Genomic DNA, 19,258 nt, shown 5'->3' with positions numbered 1-19,258 from the left:
TAAATTGTGAGCGTCCAGAGTGAGAGAAACTTTAGAAAATCCTCAGCGCTGATTGGCCGTGATTTGAAACTTTAGACAATGCAGCCCTCCGATTGGCCCAGGGTCTAATCAAACTGTAGACAATCGCGGCTTTTCATTGGACAAGAGTCTACAGTCTACAGTTTACATTGCACGTTCAGTGGGCAGATGTCTGCGAACTCCCCAAATGTGGGAATCTCGACTGCATAATTTCTGGTAGTGGGGGACTGCGTTCGCGCTCTCCCCTGAGCACAGTGGTTCAAGACAGAGTGCCGGCGGTAGCGTCGGACCCGGCTGGAGCGTCGCTTCCCTCTCTTCCTCGCCCTTTGCCAAGCCTCTTTCGCTCCAGTAGAGCTGCGCGCGCCTGTGGAAGGCCTGCCCACCCGTCGCTAGAAGAGTCTGTTCAGACGCCGAAAACTACTCGAAAGGTCCCCCCTCAAAGCGGTTTGACCAGGTGAAGGAACACGCAAAGGGAGCCCCCGGTGGCTTTTGTCCGCCAAGCGAGTGTGCCCTGTGGAACGTCAGGATTTTATTTGCCGGCCTGCCGCTGTTACTGACGGAACGAATGCAGACCGTGTGAAAGGTCATCATTTTATCAGCCGTTAAGTAAGCGAACGCTTCTGCTCGGATCAGAGGTAACTTTGTTTCAAGAACTGCAATCTTTTGCAGACGTCTGTGGCGTTTTGGGCAGAGGGACGGTTCTAAACCAATCTGAACCAGAGGCAATTTCGCAGCCAGCCGTCGGTGGTTTCCCGTCTCAGGAATGTAAGGTGCCTGCAGCGGGAGGTTGTTCCGTTAGCGCTTCCGCTTTCGTCAGTGAAGTTCTTTTGCGGAACGTTTGTAGATCCCGTCGTGTTCTTCAAGCTATGTCGTTTGAGCACTGTGCTGATAGGCTGACGTAAGAAAACAGGACACGAAATATACAAGGCGAGAGTGCAAAGCACGGAGCTCTAGGCAAAGGCGGTCCGAACCGCAGCAAAGCCGGAGGTCGACATGTCCAAATAGACCAAATCAGAAACTAAGCAGAGAAAAACGGCATCTGTAGCGAAAGAAAACAGATGGAGGAAAAGCAAGAAAGAACAGGAGGATCCCCTCCCCCCATAGAGGGTCTGTTATCCCCAGATCGAGTGCGTCCAGTGGAATCCATGTGTTGGCAGCCCCAACTGATGACAAAACACGAAGCAAGCATCTGGAGGAAGCTCAAACCCTTCATGCGTTGCCACAGTTACTAGCGAGTGGTTTGCAAGCACAGGCACGTCTGCTGCAAGTACAGCGCCGTCAGGAGACAGGGGTTGCTGGCCCATTCCCCACGCTCGGTGGCTGGGCATCACCGCCCTGGAGTACGGCCGATAGAAAACGGCAGCTGCCATTTGCGCCGCCCGGCAACTCATACTTACCTGGCAGGGGAGATACCATGATCAAGAAGGTGGTTCACCCAGGGCGAGGCTTGGCCATTGCACTCCGGCCACGCTGACCCCTGCGAATTCCCCAAATGTGGGAATCTCGACTGCATAATTTCTGGTAGTGGGGGACTGCGTTCGCGCTCTCCCCTGAGCACAGTGGTTCAAGACAGAGTGCCGGCGGTAGCGTCGGACCCGGCTGGAGCGTCGCTTCCCTCTCTTCCTCGCCCTTTGCCAAGCCTCTTTCGCTCCAGTAGAGCTGCGCGCGCCTGTGGAAGGCCTGCCCACCCGTCGCTAGAAGAGTCTGTTCAGACGCCGAAAACTACTCGAAAGGTCCCCCCTCAAAGCGGTTTGACCAGGTGAAGGAACACGCAAAGGGAGCCCCCGGTGGCTTTTGTCCGCCAAGCGAGTGTGCCCTGTGGAACGTCAGGATTTTATTTGCCGGCCTGCCGCTGTTACTGACGGAACGAATGCAGACCGTGTGAAAGGTCATCATTTTATCAGCCGTTAAGTAAGCGAACGCTTCTGCTCGGATCAGAGGTAACTTTGTTTCAAGAACTGCAATCTTTTGCAGACGTCTGTGGCGTTTTGGGCAGAGGGACGGTTCTAAACCAATCTGAACCAGAGGCAATTTCGCAGCCAGCCGTCGGTGGTTTCCCGTCTCAGGAATGTAAGGTGCCTGCAGCGGGAGGTTGTTCCGTTAGCGCTTCCGCTTTCGTCAGTGAAGTTCTTTTGCGGAACGTTTGTAGATCCCGTCGTGTTCTTCAAGCTATGTCGTTTGAGCACTGTGCTGATAGGCTGACGTAAGAAAACAGGACACGAAATATACAAGGCGAGAGTGCAAAGCACGGAGCTCTAGGCAAAGGCGGTCCGAACCGCAGCAAAGCCGGAGGTCGACATGTCCAAATAGACCAAATCAGAAACTAAGCAGAGAAAAACGGCATCTGTAGCGAAAGAAAACAGATGGAGGAAAAGCAAGAAAGAACAGGAGGATCCCCTCCCCCCATAGAGGGTCTGTTATCCCCAGATCGAGTGCGTCCAGTGGAATCCATGTGTTGGCAGCCCCAACTGATGACAAAACACGAAGCAAGCATCTGGAGGAAGCTCAAACCCTTCATGCGTTGCCACAGTTACTAGCGAGTGGTTTGCAAGCACAGGCACGTCTGCTGCAAGTACAGCGCCGTCAGGAGACAGGGGTTGCTGGCCCATTCCCCACGCTCGGTGGCTGGGCATCACCGCCCTGGAGTACGGCCGATAGAAAACGGCAGCTGCCATTTGCGCCGCCCGGCAACTCATACTTACCTGGCAGGGGAGATACCATGATCAAGAAGGTGGTTCACCCAGGGCGAGGCTTGGCCATTGCACTCCGGCCACGCTGACCCCTGCGAATTCCCCAAATGTGGGAATCTCGACTGCATAATTTCTGGTAGTGGGGGACTGCGTTCGCGCTCTCCCCTGAGCACAGTGGTTCAAGACAGAGTGCCGGCGGTAGCGTCGGACCCGGCTGGAGCGTCGCTTCCCTCTCTTCCTCGCCCTTTGCCAAGCCTCTTTCGCTCCAGTAGAGCTGCGCGCGCCTGTGGAAGGCCTGCCCACCCGTCGCTAGAAGAGTCTGTTCAGACGCCGAAAACTACTCGAAAGGTCCCCCCTCAAAGCGGTTTGACCAGGTGAAGGAACACGCAAAGGGAGCCCCCGGTGGCTTTTGTCCGCCAAGCGAGTGTGCCCTGTGGAACGTCAGGATTTTATTTGCCGGCCTGCCGCTGTTACTGACGGAACGAATGCAGACCGTGTGAAAGGTCATCATTTTATCAGCCGTTAAGTAAGCGAACGCTTCTGCTCGGATCAGAGGTAACTTTGTTTCAAGAACTGCAATCTTTTGCAGACGTCTGTGGCGTTTTGGGCAGAGGGACGGTTCTAAACCAATCTGAACCAGAGGCAATTTCGCAGCCAGCCGTCGGTGGTTTCCCGTCTCAGGAATGTAAGGTGCCTGCAGCGGGAGGTTGTTCCGTTAGCGCTTCCGCTTTCGTCAGTGAAGTTCTTTTGCGGAACGTTTGTAGATCCCGTCGTGTTCTTCAAGCTATGTCGTTTGAGCACTGTGCTGATAGGCTGACGTAAGAAAACAGGACACGAAATATACAAGGCGAGAGTGCAAAGCACGGAGCTCTAGGCAAAGGCGGTCCGAACCGCAGCAAAGCCGGAGGTCGACATGTCCAAATAGACCAAATCAGAAACTAAGCAGAGAAAAACGGCATCTGTAGCGAAAGAAAACAGATGGAGGAAAAGCAAGAAAGAACAGGAGGATCCCCTCCCCCCATAGAGGGTCTGTTATCCCCAGATCGAGTGCGTCCAGTGGAATCCATGTGTTGGCAGCCCCAACTGATGACAAAACACGAAGCAAGCATCTGGAGGAAGCTCAAACCCTTCATGCGTTGCCACAGTTACTAGCGAGTGGTTTGCAAGCACAGGCACGTCTGCTGCAAGTACAGCGCCGTCAGGAGACAGGGGTTGCTGGCCCATTCCCCACGCTCGGTGGCTGGGCATCACCGCCCTGGAGTACGGCCGATAGAAAACGGCAGCTGCCATTTGCGCCGCCCGGCAACTCATACTTACCTGGCAGGGGAGATACCATGATCAAGAAGGTGGTTCACCCAGGGCGAGGCTTGGCCATTGCACTCCGGCCACGCTGACCCCTGCGAATTCCCCAAATGTGGGAATCTCGACTGCATAATTTCTGGTAGTGGGGGACTGCGTTCGCGCTCTCCCCTGAGCACAGTGGTTCAAGACAGAGTGCCGGCGGTAGCGTCGGACCCGGCTGGAGCGTCGCTTCCCTCTCTTCCTCGCCCTTTGCCAAGCCTCTTTCGCTCCAGTAGAGCTGCGCGCGCCTGTGGAAGGCCTGCCCACCCGTCGCTAGAAGAGTCTGTTCAGACGCCGAAAACTACTCGAAAGGTCCCCCCTCAAAGCGGTTTGACCAGGTGAAGGAACACGCAAAGGGAGCCCCCGGTGGCTTTTGTCCGCCAAGCGAGTGTGCCCTGTGGAACGTCAGGATTTTATTTGCCGGCCTGCCGCTGTTACTGACGGAACGAATGCAGACCGTGTGAAAGGTCATCATTTTATCAGCCGTTAAGTAAGCGAACGCTTCTGCTCGGATCAGAGGTAACTTTGTTTCAAGAACTGCAATCTTTTGCAGACGTCTGTGGCGTTTTGGGCAGAGGGACGGTTCTAAACCAATCTGAACCAGAGGCAATTTCGCAGCCAGCCGTCGGTGGTTTCCCGTCTCAGGAATGTAAGGTGCCTGCAGCGGGAGGTTGTTCCGTTAGCGCTTCCGCTTTCGTCAGTGAAGTTCTTTTGCGGAACGTTTGTAGATCCCGTCGTGTTCTTCAAGCTATGTCGTTTGAGCACTGTGCTGATAGGCTGACGTAAGAAAACAGGACACGAAATATACAAGGCGAGAGTGCAAAGCACGGAGCTCTAGGCAAAGGCGGTCCGAACCGCAGCAAAGCCGGAGGTCGACATGTCCAAATAGACCAAATCAGAAACTAAGCAGAGAAAAACGGCATCTGTAGCGAAAGAAAACAGATGGAGGAAAAGCAAGAAAGAACAGGAGGATCCCCTCCCCCCATAGAGGGTCTGTTATCCCCAGATCGAGTGCGTCCAGTGGAATCCATGTGTTGGCAGCCCCAACTGATGACAAAACACGAAGCAAGCATCTGGAGGAAGCTCAAACCCTTCATGCGTTGCCACAGTTACTAGCGAGTGGTTTGCAAGCACAGGCACGTCTGCTGCAAGTACAGCGCCGTCAGGAGACAGGGGTTGCTGGCCCATTCCCCACGCTCGGTGGCTGGGCATCACCGCCCTGGAGTACGGCCGATAGAAAACGGCAGCTGCCATTTGCGCCGCCCGGCAACTCATACTTACCTGGCAGGGGAGATACCATGATCAAGAAGGTGGTTCACCTAGGGCGAGGCTTGGCCATTGCACTCCGGCCACGCTGACCCCTGCGAATTCCCCAAATGTGGGAATCTCGACTGCATAATTTCTGGTAGTGGGGGACTGCGTTCGCGCTCTCCCCTGAGCACAGTGGTTCAAGACAGAGTGCCGGCGGTAGCGTCGGACCCGGCTGGAGCGTCGCTTCCCTCTCTTCCTCGCCCTTTGCCAAGCCTCTTTCGCTCCAGTAGAGCTGCGCGCGCCTGTGGAAGGCCTGCCCACCCGTCGCTAGAAGAGTCTGTTCAGACGCCGAAAACTACTCGAAAGGTCCCCCCTCAAAGCGGTTTGACCAGGTGAAGGAACACGCAAAGGGAGCCCCCGGTGGCTTTTGTCCGCCAAGCGAGTGTGCCCTGTGGAACGTCAGGATTTTATTTGCCGGCCTGCCGCTGTTACTGACGGAACGAATGCAGACCGTGTGAAAGGTCATCATTTTATCAGCCGTTAAGTAAGCGAACGCTTCTGCTCGGATCAGAGGTAACTTTGTTTCAAGAACTGCAATCTTTTGCAGACGTCTGTGGCGTTTTGGGCAGAGGGACGGTTCTAAACCAATCTGAACCAGAGGCAATTTCGCAGCCAGCCGTCGGTGGTTTCCCGTCTCAGGAATGTAAGGTGCCTGCAGCGGGAGGTTGTTCCGTTAGCGCTTCCGCTTTCGTCAGTGAAGTTCTTTTGCGGAACGTTTGTAGATCCCGTCGTGTTCTTCAAGCTATGTCGTTTGAGCACTGTGCTGATAGGCTGACGTAAGAAAACAGGACACGAAATATACAAGGCGAGAGTGCAAAGCACGGAGCTCTAGGCAAAGGCGGTCCGAACCGCAGCAAAGCCGGAGGTCGACATGTCCAAATAGACCAAATCAGAAACTAAGCAGAGAAAAACGGCATCTGTAGCGAAAGAAAACAGATGGAGGAAAAGCAAGAAAGAACAGGAGGATCCCCTCCCCCCATAGAGGGTCTGTTATCCCCAGATCGAGTGCGTCCAGTGGAATCCATGTGTTGGCAGCCCCAACTGATGACAAAACACGAAGCAAGCATCTGGAGGAAGCTCAAACCCTTCATGCGTTGCCACAGTTACTAGCGAGTGGTTTGCAAGCACAGGCACGTCTGCTGCAAGTACAGCGCCGTCAGGAGACAGGGGTTGCTGGCCCATTCCCCACGCTCGGTGGCTGGGCATCACCGCCCTGGAGTACGGCCGATAGAAAACGGCAGCTGCCATTTGCGCCGCCCGGCAACTCATACTTACCTGGCAGGGGAGATACCATGATCAAGAAGGTGGTTCACCCAGGGCGAGGCTTGGCCATTGCACTCCGGCCACGCTGACCCCTGCGAATTCCCCAAATGTGGGAATCTCGACTGCATAATTTCTGGTAGTGGGGGACTGCGTTCGCGCTCTCCCCTGAGCACAGTGGTTCAAGACAGAGTGCCGGCGGTAGCGTCGGACCCGGCTGGAGCGTCGCTTCCCTCTCTTCCTCGCCCTTTGCCAAGCCTCTTTCGCTCCAGTAGAGCTGCGCGCGCCTGTGGAAGGCCTGCCCACCCGTCGCTAGAAGAGTCTGTTCAGACGCCGAAAACTACTCGAAAGGTCCCCCCTCAAAGCGGTTTGACCAGGTGAAGGAACACGCAAAGGGAGCCCCCGGTGGCTTTTGTCCGCCAAGCGAGTGTGCCCTGTGGAACGTCAGGATTTTATTTGCCGGCCTGCCGCTGTTACTGACGGAACGAATGCAGACCGTGTGAAAGGTCATCATTTTATCAGCCGTTAAGTAAGCGAACGCTTCTGCTCGGATCAGAGGTAACTTTGTTTCAAGAACTGCAATCTTTTGCAGACGTCTGTGGCGTTTTGGGCAGAGGGACGGTTCTAAACCAATCTGAACCAGAGGCAATTTCGCAGCCAGCCGTCGGTGGTTTCCCGTCTCAGGAATGTAAGGTGCCTGCAGCGGGAGGTTGTTCCGTTAGCGCTTCCGCTTTCGTCAGTGAAGTTCTTTTGCGGAACGTTTGTAGATCCCGTCGTGTTCTTCAAGCTATGTCGTTTGAGCACTGTGCTGATAGGCTGACGTAAGAAAACAGGACACGAAATATACAAGGCGAGAGTGCAAAGCACGGAGCTCTAGGCAAAGGCGGTCCGAACCGCAGCAAAGCCGGAGGTCGACATGTCCAAATAGACCAAATCAGAAACTAAGCAGAGAAAAACGGCATCTGTAGCGAAAGAAAACAGATGGAGGAAAAGCAAGAAAGAACAGGAGGATCCCCTCCCCCCATAGAGGGTCTGTTATCCCCAGATCGAGTGCGTCCAGTGGAATCCATGTGTTGGCAGCCCCAACTGATGACAAAACACGAAGCAAGCATCTGGAGGAAGCTCAAACCCTTCATGCGTTGCCACAGTTACTAGCGAGTGGTTTGCAAGCACAGGCACGTCTGCTGCAAGTACAGCGCCGTCAGGAGACAGGGGTTGCTGGCCCATTCCCCACGCTCGGTGGCTGGGCATCACCGCCCTGGAGTACGGCCGATAGAAAACGGCAGCTGCCATTTGCGCCGCCCGGCAACTCATACTTACCTGGCAGGGGAGATACCATGATCAAGAAGGTGGTTCACCCAGGGCGAGGCTTGGCCATTGCACTCCGGCCACGCTGACCCCTGCGAATTCCCCAAATGTGGGAATCTCGACTGCATAATTTCTGGTAGTGGGGGACTGCGTTCGCGCTCTCCCCTGAGCACAGTGGTTCAAGACAGAGTGCCGGCGGTAGCGTCGGACCCGGCTGGAGCGTCGCTTCCCTCTCTTCCTCGCCCTTTGCCAAGCCTCTTTCGCTCCAGTAGAGCTGCGCGCGCCTGTGGAAGGCCTGCCCACCCGTCGCTAGAAGAGTCTGTTCAGACGCCGAAAACTACTCGAAAGGTCCCCCCTCAAAGCGGTTTGACCAGGTGAAGGAACACGCAAAGGGAGCCCCCGGTGGCTTTTGTCCGCCAAGCGAGTGTGCCCTGTGGAACGTCAGGATTTTATTTGCCGGCCTGCCGCTGTTACTGACGGAACGAATGCAGACCGTGTGAAAGGTCATCATTTTATCAGCCGTTAAGTAAGCGAACGCTTCTGCTCGGATCAGAGGTAACTTTGTTTCAAGAACTGCAATCTTTTGCAGACGTCTGTGGCGTTTTGGGCAGAGGGACGGTTCTAAACCAATCTGAACCAGAGGCAATTTCGCAGCCAGCCGTCGGTGGTTTCCCGTCTCAGGAATGTAAGGTGCCTGCAGCGGGAGGTTGTTCCGTTAGCGCTTCCGCTTTCGTCAGTGAAGTTCTTTTGCGGAACGTTTGTAGATCCCGTCGTGTTCTTCAAGCTATGTCGTTTGAGCACTGTGCTGATAGGCTGACGTAAGAAAACAGGACACGAAATATACAAGGCGAGAGTGCAAAGCACGGAGCTCTAGGCAAAGGCGGTCCGAACCGCAGCAAAGCCGGAGGTCGACATGTCCAAATAGACCAAATCAGAAACTAAGCAGAGAAAAACGGCATCTGTAGCGAAAGAAAACAGATGGAGGAAAAGCAAGAAAGAACAGGAGGATCCCCTCCCCCCATAGAGGGTCTGTTATCCCCAGATCGAGTGCGTCCAGTGGAATCCATGTGTTGGCAGCCCCAACTGATGACAAAACACGAAGCAAGCATCTGGAGGAAGCTCAAACCCTTCATGCGTTGCCACAGTTACTAGCGAGTGGTTTGCAAGCACAGGCACGTCTGCTGCAAGTACAGCGCCGTCAGGAGACAGGGGTTGCTGGCCCATTCCCCACGCTCGGTGGCTGGGCATCACCGCCCTGGAGTACGGCCGATAGAAAACGGCAGCTGCCATTTGCGCCGCCCGGCAACTCATACTTACCTGGCAGGGGAGATACCATGATCAAGAAGGTGGTTCACCCAGGGCGAGGCTTGGCCATTGCACTCCGGCCACGCTGACCCCTGCGAATTCCCCAAATGTGGGAATCTCGACTGCATAATTTCTGGTAGTGGGGGACTGCGTTCGCGCTCTCCCCTGAGCACAGTGGTTCAAGACAGAGTGCCGGCGGTAGCGTCGGACCCGGCTGGAGCGTCGCTTCCCTCTCTTCCTCGCCCTTTGCCAAGCCTCTTTCGCTCCAGTAGAGCTGCGCGCGCCTGTGGAAGGCCTGCCCACCCGTCGCTAGAAGAGTCTGTTCAGACGCCGAAAACTACTCGAAAGGTCCCCCCTCAAAGCGGTTTGACCAGGTGAAGGAACACGCAAAGGGAGCCCCCGGTGGCTTTTGTCCGCCAAGCGAGTGTGCCCTGTGGAACGTCAGGATTTTATTTGCCGGCCTGCCGCTGTTACTGACGGAACGAATGCAGACCGTGTGAAAGGTCATCATTTTATCAGCCGTTAAGTAAGCGAACGCTTCTGCTCGGATCAGAGGTAACTTTGTTTCAAGAACTGCAATCTTTTGCAGACGTCTGTGGCGTTTTGGGCAGAGGGACGGTTCTAAACCAATCTGAACCAGAGGCAATTTCGCAGCCAGCCGTCGGTGGTTTCCCGTCTCAGGAATGTAAGGTGCCTGCAGCGGGAGGTTGTTCCGTTAGCGCTTCCGCTTTCGTCAGTGAAGTTCTTTTGCGGAACGTTTGTAGATCCCGTCGTGTTCTTCAAGCTATGTCGTTTGAGCACTGTGCTGATAGGCTGACGTAAGAAAACAGGACACGAAATATACAAGGCGAGAGTGCAAAGCACGGAGCTCTAGGCAAAGGCGGTCCGAACCGCAGCAAAGCCGGAGGTCGACATGTCCAAATAGACCAAATCAGAAACTAAGCAGAGAAAAACGGCATCTGTAGCGAAAGAAAACAGATGGAGGAAAAGCAAGAAAGAACAGGAGGATCCCCTCCCCCCATAGAGGGTCTGTTATCCCCAGATCGAGTGCGTCCAGTGGAATCCATGTGTTGGCAGCCCCAACTGATGACAAAACACGAAGCAAGCATCTGGAGGAAGCTCAAACCCTTCATGCGTTGCCACAGTTACTAGCGAGTGGTTTGCAAGCACAGGCACGTCTGCTGCAAGTACAGCGCCGTCAGGAGACAGGGGTTGCTGGCCCATTCCCCACGCTCGGTGGCTGGGCATCACCGCCCTGGAGTACGGCCGATAGAAAACGGCAGCTGCCATTTGCGCCGCCCGGCAACTCATACTTACCTGGCAGGGGAGATACCATGATCAAGAAGGTGGTTCACCCAGGGCGAGGCTTGGCCATTGCACTCCGGCCACGCTGACCCCTGCGAATTCCCCAAATGTGGGAATCTCGACTGCATAATTTCTGGTAGTGGGGGACTGCGTTCGCGCTCTCCCCTGAGCACAGTGGTTCAAGACAGAGTGCCGGCGGTAGCGTCGGACCCGGCTGGAGCGTCGCTTCCCTCTCTTCCTCGCCCTTTGCCAAGCCTCTTTCGCTCCAGTAGAGCTGCGCGCGCCTGTGGAAGGCCTGCCCACCCGTCGCTAGAAGAGTCTGTTCAGACGCCGAAAACTACTCGAAAGGTCCCCCCTCAAAGCGGTTTGACCAGGTGAAGGAACACGCAAAGGGAGCCCCCGGTGGCTTTTGTCCGCCAAGCGAGTGTGCCCTGTGGAACGTCAGGATTTTATTTGCCGGCCTGCCGCTGTTACTGACGGAACGAATGCAGACCGTGTGAAAGGTCATCATTTTATCAGCCGTTAAGTAAGCGAACGCTTCTGCTCGGATCAGAGGTAACTTTGTTTCAAGAACTGCAATCTTTTGCAGACGTCTGTGGCGTTTTGGGCAGAGGGACGGTTCTAAACCAATCTGAACCAGAGGCAATTTCGCAGCCAGCCGTCGGTGGTTTCCCGTCTCAGGAATGTAAGGTGCCTGCAGCGGGAGGTTGTTCCGTTAGCGCTTCCGCTTTCGTCAGTGAAGTTCTTTTGCGGAACGTTTGTAGATCCCGTCGTGTTCTTCAAGCTATGTCGTTTGAGCACTGTGCTGATAGGCTGACGTAAGAAAACAGGACACGAAATATACAAGGCGAGAGTGCAAAGCACGGAGCTCTAGGCAAAGGCGGTCCGAACCGCAGCAAAGCCGGAGGTCGACATGTCCAAATAGACCAAATCAGAAACTAAGCAGAGAAAAACGGCATCTGTAGCGAAAGAAAACAGATGGAGGAAAAGCAAGAAAGAACAGGAGGATCCCCTCCCCCCATAGAGGGTCTGTTATCCCCAGATCGAGTGCGTCCAGTGGAATCCATGTGTTGGCAGCCCCAACTGATGACAAAACACGAAGCAAGCATCTGGAGGAAGCTCAAACCCTTCATGCGTTGCCACAGTTACTAGCGAGTGGTTTGCAAGCACAGGCACGTCTGCTGCAAGTACAGCGCCGTCAGGAGACAGGGGTTGCTGGCCCATTCCCCACGCTCGGTGGCTGGGCATCACCGCCCTGGAGTACGGCCGATAGAAAACGGCAGCTGCCATTTGCGCCGCCCGGCAACTCATACTTACCTGGCAGGGGAGATACCATGATCAAGAAGGTGGTTCACCCAGGGCGAGGCTTGGCCATTGCACTCCGGCCACGCTGACCCCTGCGAATTCCCCAAATGTGGGAATCTCGACTGCATAATTTCTGGTAGTGGGGGACTGCGTTCGCGCTCTCCCCTGAGCACAGTGGTTCAAGACAGAGTGCCGGCGGTAGCGTCGGACCCGGCTGGAGCGTCGCTTCCCTCTCTTCCTCGCCCTTTGCCAAGCCTCTTTCGCTCCAGTAGAGCTGCGCGCGCCTGTGGAAGGCCTGCCCACCCGTCGCTAGAAGAGTCTGTTCAGACGCCGAAAACTACTCGAAAGGTCCCCCCTCAAAGCGGTTTGACCAGGTGAAGGAACACGCAAAGGGAGCCCCCGGTGGCTTTTGTCCGCCAAGCGAGTGTGCCCTGTGGAACGTCAGGATTTTATTTGCCGGCCTGCCGCTGTTACTGACGGAACGAATGCAGACCGTGTGAAAGGTCATCATTTTATCAGCCGTTAAGTAAGCGAACGCTTCTGCTCGGATCAGAGGTAACTTTGTTTCAAGAACTGCAATCTTTTGCAGACGTCTGTGGCGTTTTGGGCAGAGGGACGGTTCTAAACCAATCTGAACCAGAGGCAATTTCGCAGCCAGCCGTCGGTGGTTTCCCGTCTCAGGAATGTAAGGTGCCTGCAGCGGGAGGTTGTTCCGTTAGCGCTTCCGCTTTCGTCAGTGAAGTTCTTTTGCGGAACGTTTGTAGATCCCGTCGTGTTCTTCAAGCTATGTCGTTTGAGCACTGTGCTGATAGGCTGACGTAAGAAAACAGGACACGAAATATACAAGGCGAGAGTGCAAAGCACGGAGCTCTAGGCAAAGGCGGTCCGAACCGCAGCAAAGCCGGAGGTCGACATGTCCAAATAGACCAAATCAGAAACTAAGCAGAGAAAAACGGCATCTGTAGCGAAAGAAAACAGATGGAGGAAAAGCAAGAAAGAACAGGAGGATCCCCTCCCCCCATAGAGGGTCTGTTATCCCCAGATCGAGTGCGTCCAGTGGAATCCATGTGTTGGCAGCCCCAACTGATGACAAAACACGAAGCAAGCATCTGGAGGAAGCTCAAACCCTTCATGCGTTGCCACAGTTACTAGCGAGTGGTTTGCAAGCACAGGCACGTCTGCTGCAAGTACAGCGCCGTCAGGAGACAGGGGTTGCTGGCCCATTCCCCACGCTCGGTGGCTGGGCATCACCGCCCTGGAGTACGGCCGATAGAAAACGGCAGCTGCCATTTGCGCCGCCCGGCAACTCATACTTACCTGGCAGGGGAGATACCATGATCAAGAAGGTGGTTCACCCAGGGCGAGGCTTGGCCATTGCACTCCGGCCACGCTGACCCCTGCGAATTCCCCAAATGTGGGAATCTCGACTGCATAATTTCTGGTAGTGGGGGACTGCGTTCGCGCTCTCCCCTGAGCACAGTGGTTCAAGACAGAGTGCCGGCGGTAGCGTCGGACCCGGCTGGAGCGTCGCTTCCCTCTCTTCCTCGCCCTTTGCCAAGCCTCTTTCGCTCCAGTAGAGCTGCGCGCGCCTGTGGAAGGCCTGCCCACCCGTCGCTAGAAGAGTCTGTTCAGACGCCGAAAACTACTCGAAAGGTCCCCCCTCAAAGCGGTTTGACCAGGTGAAGGAACACGCAAAGGGAGCCCCCGGTGGCTTTTGTCCGCCAAGCGAGTGTGCCCTGTGGAACGTCAGGATTTTATTTGCCGGCCTGCCGCTGTTACTGACGGAACGAATGCAGACCGTGTGAAAGGTCATCATTTTATCAGCCGTTAAGTAAGCGAACGCTTCTGCTCGGATCAGAGGTAACTTTGTTTCAAGAACTGCAATCTTTTGCAGACGTCTGTGGCGTTTTGGGCAGAGGGACGGTTCTAAACCAATCTGAACCAGAGGCAATTTCGCAGCCAGCCGTCGGTGGTTTCCCGTCTCAGGAATGTAAGGTGCCTGCAGCGGGAGGTTGTTCCGTTAGCGCTTCCGCTTTCGTCAGTGAAGTTCTTTTGCGGAACGTTTGTAGATCCCGTCGTGTTCTTCAAGCTATGTCGTTTGAGCACTGTGCTGATAGGCTGACGTAAGAAAACAGGACACGAAATATACAAGGCGAGAGTGCAAAGCACGGAGCTCTAGGCAAAGGCGGTCCGAACCGCAGCAAAGCCGGAGGTCGACATGTCCAAATAGACCAAATCAGAAACTAAGCAGAGAAAAACGGCATCTGTAGCGAAAGAAAACAGATGGAGGAAAAGCAAGAAAGAACAGGAGGATCCCCTCCCCCCATAGAGGGTCTGTTATCCCCAGATCGAGTGCGTCCAGTGGAATCCATGTGTTGGCAGCCCCAACTGATGACAAAACACGAAGCAAGCATCTGGAGGAAGCTCAAACCCTTCATGCGTTGCCACAGTTACTAGCGAGTGGTTTGCAAGCACAGGCACGTCTGCTGCAAGTACAGCGCCGTCAGGAGACAGGGGTTGCTGGCCCATTCCCCACGCTCGGTGGCTGGGCATCACCGCCCTGGAGTACGGCCGATAGAAAACGGCAGCTGCCATTTGCGCCGCCCGGCAACTCATACTTACCTGGCAGGGGAGATACCATGATCAAGAAGGTGGTTCACCCAGGGCGAGGCTTGGCCATTGCACTCCGGCCACGCTGACCCCTGCGAATTCCCCAAATGTGGGAATCTCGACTGCATAATTTCTGGTAGTGGGGGACTGCGTTCGCGCTCTCCCCTGAGCACAGTGGTTCAAGACAGAGTGCCGGCGGTAGCGTCGGACCCGGCTGGAGCGTCGCTTCCCTCTCTTCCTCGCCCTTTGCCAAGCCTCTTTCGCTCCAGTAGAGCTGCGCGCGCCTGTGGAAGGCCTGCCCACCCGTCGCTAGAAGAGTCTGTTCAGACGCCGAAAACTACTCGAAAGGTCCCCCCTCAAAGCGGTTTGACCAGGTGAAGGAACACGCAAAGGGAGCCCCCGGTGGCTTTTGTCCGCCAAGCGAGTGTGCCCTGTGGAACGTCAGGATTTTATTTGCCGGCCTGCCGCTGTTACTGACGGAACGAATGCAGACCGTGTGAAAGGTCATCATTTTATCAGCCGTTAAGTAAGCGAACGCTTCTGCTCGGATCAGAGGTAACTTTGTTTCAAGAACTGCAATCTTTTGCAGACGTCTGTGGCGTTTTGGGCAGAGGGACGGTTCTAAACCAATCTGAACCAGAGGCAATTTCGCAGCCAGCCGTCGGTGGTTTCCCGTCTCAGGAATGTAAGGTGCCTGCAGCGGGAGGTTGTTCCGTTAGCGCTTCCGCTTTCGTCAGTGAAGTTCTTTTGCGGAACGTTTGTAGATCCCGTCGTGTTCTTCAAGCTATGTCGTTTGAGCACTGTGCTGATAGGCTGACGTAAGAAAACAGGACACGAAATATACAAGGCGAGAGTGCAAAGCACGGAGCTCTAGGCAAAGGCGGTCCGAACCGCAGCAAAGCCGGAGGTCGACATGTCCAAATAGACCAAATCAGAAACTAAGCAGAGAAAAACGGCATCTGTAGCGAAAGAAAACAGATGGAGGAAAAGCAAGAAAGAACAGGAGGATCCCCTCCCCCCATAGAGGGTCTGTTATCCCCAGATCGAGTGCGTCCAGTGGAATCCATGTGTTGGCAGCCCCAACTGATGACAAAACACGAAGCAAGCATCTGGAGGAAGCTCAAACCCTTCATGCGTTGCCACAGTTACTAGCGAGTGGTTTGCAAGCACAGGCACGTCTGCTGCAAGTACAGCGCCGTCAGGAGACAGGGGTTGCTGGCCCATTCCCCACGCTCGGTGGCTGGGCATCACCGCCCTGGAGTACGGCCGATAGAAAACGGCAGCTGCCATTTGCGCCGCCCGGCAACTCATACTTACCTGGCAGGGGAGATACCATGATCAAGAAGGTGGTTCACCCAGGGCGAGGCTTGGCCATTGCACTCCGGCCACGCTGACCCCTGCGAATTCCCCAAATGTGGGAATCTCGACTGCATAATTTCTGGTAGTGGGGGACTGCGTTCGCGCTCTCCCCTGAGCACAGTGGTTCAAGACAGAGTGCCGGCGGTAGCGTCGGACCCGGCTGGAGCGTCGCTTCCCTCTCTTCCTCGCCCTTTGCCAAGCCTCTTTCGCTCCAGTAGAGCTGCGCGCGCCTGTGGAAGGCCTGCCCACCCGTCGCTAGAAGAGTCTGTTCAGACGCCGAAAACTACTCGAAAGGTCCCCCCTCAAAGCGGTTTGACCAGGTGAAGGAACACGCAAAGGGAGCCCCCGGTGGCTTTTGTCCGCCAAGCGAGTGTGCCCTGTGGAACGTCAGGATTTTATTTGCCGGCCTGCCGCTGTTACTGACGGAACGAATGCAGACCGTGTGAAAGGTCATCATTTTATCAGCCGTTAAGTAAGCGAACGCTTCTGCTCGGATCAGAGGTAACTTTGTTTCAAGAACTGCAATCTTTTGCAGACGTCTGTGGCGTTTTGGGCAGAGGGACGGTTCTAAACCAATCTGAACCAGAGGCAATTTCGCAGCCAGCCGTCGGTGGTTTCCCGTCTCAGGAATGTAAGGTGCCTGCAGCGGGAGGTTGTTCCGTTAGCGCTTCCGCTTTCGTCAGTGAAGTTCTTTTGCGGAACGTTTGTAGATCCCGTCGTGTTCTTCAAGCTATGTCGTTTGAGCACTGTGCTGATAGGCTGACGTAAGAAAACAGGACACGAAATATACAAGGCGAGAGTGCAAAGCACGGAGCTCTAGGCAAAGGCGGTCCGAACCGCAGCAAAGCCGGAGGTCGACATGTCCAAATAGACCAAATCAGAAACTAAGCAGAGAAAAACGGCATCTGTAGCGAAAGAAAACAGATGGAGGAAAAGCAAGAAAGAACAGGAGGATCCCCTCCCCCCATAGAGGGTCTGTTATCCCCAGATCGAGTGCGTCCAGTGGAATCCATGTGTTGGCAGCCCCAACTGATGACAAAACACGAAGCAAGCATCTGGAGGAAGCTCAAACCCTTCATGCGTTGCCACAGTTACTAGCGAGTGGTTTGCAAGCACAGGCACGTCTGCTGCAAGTACAGCGCCGTCAGGAGACAGGGGTTGCTGGCCCATTCCCCACGCTCGGTGGCTGGGCATCACCGCCCTGGAGTACGGCCGATAGAAAACGGCAGCTGCCATTTGCGCCGCCCGGCAACTCATACTTACCTGGCAGGGGAGATACCATGATCAAGAAGGTGGTTCACCCAGGGCGAGGCTTGGCCATTGCACTCCGGCCACGCTGACCCCTGCGAATTCCCCAAATGTGGGAATCTCGACTGCATAATTTCTGGTAGTGGGGGACTGCGTTCGCGCTCTCCCCTGAGCACAGTGGTTCAAGACAGAGTGCCGGCGGTAGCGTCGGACCCGGCTGGAGCGTCGCTTCCCTCTCTTCCTCGCCCTTTGCCAAGCCTCTTTCGCTCCAGTAGAGCTGCGCGCGCCTGTGGAAGGCCTGCCCACCCGTCGCTAGAAGAGTCTGTTCAGACGCCGAAAACTACTCGAAAGGTCCCCCCTCAAAGCGGTTTGACCAGGTGAAGGAACACGCAAAGGGAGCCCCCGGTGGCTTTTGTCCGCCAAGCGAGTGTGCCCTGTGGAACGTCAGGATTTTATTTGCCGGCCTGCCGCTGTTACTGACGGAACGAATGCAGACCGTGTGAAAGGTCATCATTTTATCAGCCGTTAAGTAAGCGAACGCTTCTGCTCGGATCAGAGGTAACTTTGTTTCAAGAACTGCAATCTTTTGCAGACGTCTGTGGCGTTTTGGGCAGAGGGACGGTTCTAAACCAATCTGAACCAGAGGCAATTTCGCAGCCAGCCGTCGGTGGTTTCCCGTCTCAGGAATGTAAGGTGCCTGCAGCGGGAGGTTGTTCCGTTAGCGCTTCCGCTTTCGTCAGTGAAGTTCTTTTGCGGAACGTTTGTAGATCCCGTCGTGTTCTTCAAGCTATGTCGTTTGAGCACTGTGCTGATAGGCTGACGTAAGAAAACAGGACACGAAATATACAAGGCGAGAGTGCAAAGCACGGAGCTCTAGGCAAAGGCGGTCCGAACCGCAGCAAAGCCGGAGGTCGACATGTCCAAATAGACCAAATCAGAAACTAAGCAGAGAAAAACGGCATCTGTAGCGAAAGAAAACAGATGGAGGAAAAGCAAGAAAGAACAGGAGGATCCCCTCCCCCCATAGAGGGTCTGTTATCCCCAGATCGAGTGCGTCCAGTGGAATCCATGTGTTGGCAGCCCCAACTGATGACAAAACACGAAGCAAGCATCTGGAGGAAGCTCAAACCCTTCATGCGTTGCCACAGTTACTAGCGAGTGGTTTGCAAGCACAGGCACGTCTGCTGCAAGTACAGCGCCGTCAGGAGACAGGGGTTGCTGGCCCATTCCCCACGCTCGGTGGCTGGGCATCACCGCCCTGGAGTACGGCCGATAGAAAACGGCAGCTGCCATTTGCGCCGCCCGGCAACTCATACTTACCTGGCAGGGGAGATACCATGATCAAGAAGGTGGTTCACCCAGGGCGAGGCTTGGCCATTGCACTCCGGCCACGCTGACCCCTGCGAATTCCCCAAATGTGGGAATCTCGACTGCATAATTTCTGGTAGTGGGGGACTGCGTTCGCGCTCTCCCCTGAGCACAGTGGTTCAAGACAGAGTGCCGGCGGTAGCGTCGGACCCGGCTGGAGCGTCGCTTCCCTCTCTTCCTCGCCCTTTGCCAAGCCTCTTTCGCTCCAGTAGAGCTGCGCGCGCCTGTGGAAGGCCTGCCCACCCGTCGCTAGAAGAGTCTGTTCAGACGCCGAAAACTACTCGAAAGGTCCCCCCTCAAAGCGGTTTGACCAGGTGAAGGAACACGCAAAGGGAGCCCCCGGTGGCTTTTGTCCGCCAAGCGAGTGTGCCCTGTGGAACGTCAGGATTTTATTTGCCGGCCTGCCGCTGTTACTGACGGAACGAATGCAGACCGTGTGAAAGGTCATCATTTTATCAGCCGTTAAGTAAGCGAACGCTTCTGCTCGGATCAGAGGTAACTTTGTTTCAAGAACTGCAATCTTTTGCAGACGTCTGTGGCGTTTTGGGCAGAGGGACGGTTCTAAACCAATCTGAACCAGAGGCAATTTCGCAGCCAGCCGTCGGTGGTTTCCCGTCTCAGGAATGTAAGGTGCCTGCAGCGGGAGGTTGTTCCGTTAGCGCTTCCGCTTTCGTCAGTGAAGTTCTTTTGCGGAACGTTTGTAGATCCCGTCGTGTTCTTCAAGCTATGTCGTTTGAGCACTGTGCTGATAGGCTGACGTAAGAAAACAGGACACGAAATATACAAGGCGAGAGTGCAAAGCACGGAGCTCTAGGCAAAGGCGGTCCGAA

The 19,258-nt window shown here is 55.1% G+C and overlaps 14 non-coding genes and 1 pseudogene across 14 annotated transcripts; all 15 read left to right on the top strand.

Annotated features, from left to right (window-relative positions):
* Positions 1–117: 117 nt before the first annotated feature.
* LOC137494506 (U1 spliceosomal RNA) lies at positions 118–266 on the top strand (annotated as a pseudogene).
* A 1,141-nt stretch (positions 267–1,407) lies between these two features.
* On the top strand, positions 1,408–1,571 carry LOC137494406 (U1 spliceosomal RNA). The gene has a single exon (XR_011014365.2). It is a non-coding gene; the product is annotated as a U1 spliceosomal RNA (small nuclear RNA).
* A 1,141-nt stretch (positions 1,572–2,712) lies between these two features.
* On the top strand, positions 2,713–2,876 carry LOC137494410 (U1 spliceosomal RNA). The gene has a single exon (XR_011014369.2). It is a non-coding gene; the product is annotated as a U1 spliceosomal RNA (small nuclear RNA).
* A 1,141-nt stretch (positions 2,877–4,017) lies between these two features.
* Positions 4,018–4,181, top strand: LOC137494260 (U1 spliceosomal RNA). Its single transcript, XR_011014220.1, has one exon. It is a non-coding gene; the product is annotated as a U1 spliceosomal RNA (small nuclear RNA).
* A 1,141-nt stretch (positions 4,182–5,322) lies between these two features.
* Positions 5,323–5,486, top strand: LOC137494412 (U1 spliceosomal RNA). The gene has a single exon (XR_011014371.2). It is a non-coding gene; the product is annotated as a U1 spliceosomal RNA (small nuclear RNA).
* Positions 5,487–6,627: 1,141 nt separating this feature from the next.
* On the top strand, positions 6,628–6,791 carry LOC137494388 (U1 spliceosomal RNA). The gene has a single exon (XR_011014348.2). It is a non-coding gene; the product is annotated as a U1 spliceosomal RNA (small nuclear RNA).
* A 1,141-nt stretch (positions 6,792–7,932) lies between these two features.
* Positions 7,933–8,096, top strand: LOC137494212 (U1 spliceosomal RNA). Its single transcript, XR_011014172.2, has one exon. It is a non-coding gene; the product is annotated as a U1 spliceosomal RNA (small nuclear RNA).
* A 1,141-nt stretch (positions 8,097–9,237) lies between these two features.
* LOC137494414 (U1 spliceosomal RNA) lies at positions 9,238–9,401 on the top strand. The gene has a single exon (XR_011014373.2). It is a non-coding gene; the product is annotated as a U1 spliceosomal RNA (small nuclear RNA).
* Positions 9,402–10,542: 1,141 nt separating this feature from the next.
* On the top strand, positions 10,543–10,706 carry LOC137494407 (U1 spliceosomal RNA). Its single transcript, XR_011014366.2, has one exon. It is a non-coding gene; the product is annotated as a U1 spliceosomal RNA (small nuclear RNA).
* Positions 10,707–11,847: 1,141 nt separating this feature from the next.
* On the top strand, positions 11,848–12,011 carry LOC137494261 (U1 spliceosomal RNA). Its single transcript, XR_011014221.1, has one exon. It is a non-coding gene; the product is annotated as a U1 spliceosomal RNA (small nuclear RNA).
* A 1,141-nt stretch (positions 12,012–13,152) lies between these two features.
* On the top strand, positions 13,153–13,316 carry LOC137494262 (U1 spliceosomal RNA). The gene has a single exon (XR_011014222.1). It is a non-coding gene; the product is annotated as a U1 spliceosomal RNA (small nuclear RNA).
* Positions 13,317–14,457: 1,141 nt separating this feature from the next.
* On the top strand, positions 14,458–14,621 carry LOC137489422 (U1 spliceosomal RNA). The gene has a single exon (XR_011008846.2). It is a non-coding gene; the product is annotated as a U1 spliceosomal RNA (small nuclear RNA).
* A 1,141-nt stretch (positions 14,622–15,762) lies between these two features.
* On the top strand, positions 15,763–15,926 carry LOC137489423 (U1 spliceosomal RNA). Its single transcript, XR_011008847.2, has one exon. It is a non-coding gene; the product is annotated as a U1 spliceosomal RNA (small nuclear RNA).
* A 1,141-nt stretch (positions 15,927–17,067) lies between these two features.
* Positions 17,068–17,231, top strand: LOC137489425 (U1 spliceosomal RNA). The gene has a single exon (XR_011008849.2). It is a non-coding gene; the product is annotated as a U1 spliceosomal RNA (small nuclear RNA).
* Positions 17,232–18,372: 1,141 nt separating this feature from the next.
* On the top strand, positions 18,373–18,536 carry LOC137489426 (U1 spliceosomal RNA). The gene has a single exon (XR_011008850.2). It is a non-coding gene; the product is annotated as a U1 spliceosomal RNA (small nuclear RNA).
* Positions 18,537–19,258: the final 722 nt, after the last annotated feature.

Source organism: Danio rerio, chromosome 4 (assembly GCF_049306965.1).
Source record: "Danio rerio strain Tuebingen ecotype United States chromosome 4, GRCz12tu, whole genome shotgun sequence".
NCBI classification, from domain to species: domain Eukaryota; kingdom Metazoa; phylum Chordata; class Actinopteri; order Cypriniformes; family Danionidae; genus Danio; species Danio rerio.
The sequence above is the reverse complement of the archived record's forward strand: the minus strand, read 5'-3'. Positions and strand labels throughout refer to the sequence as shown.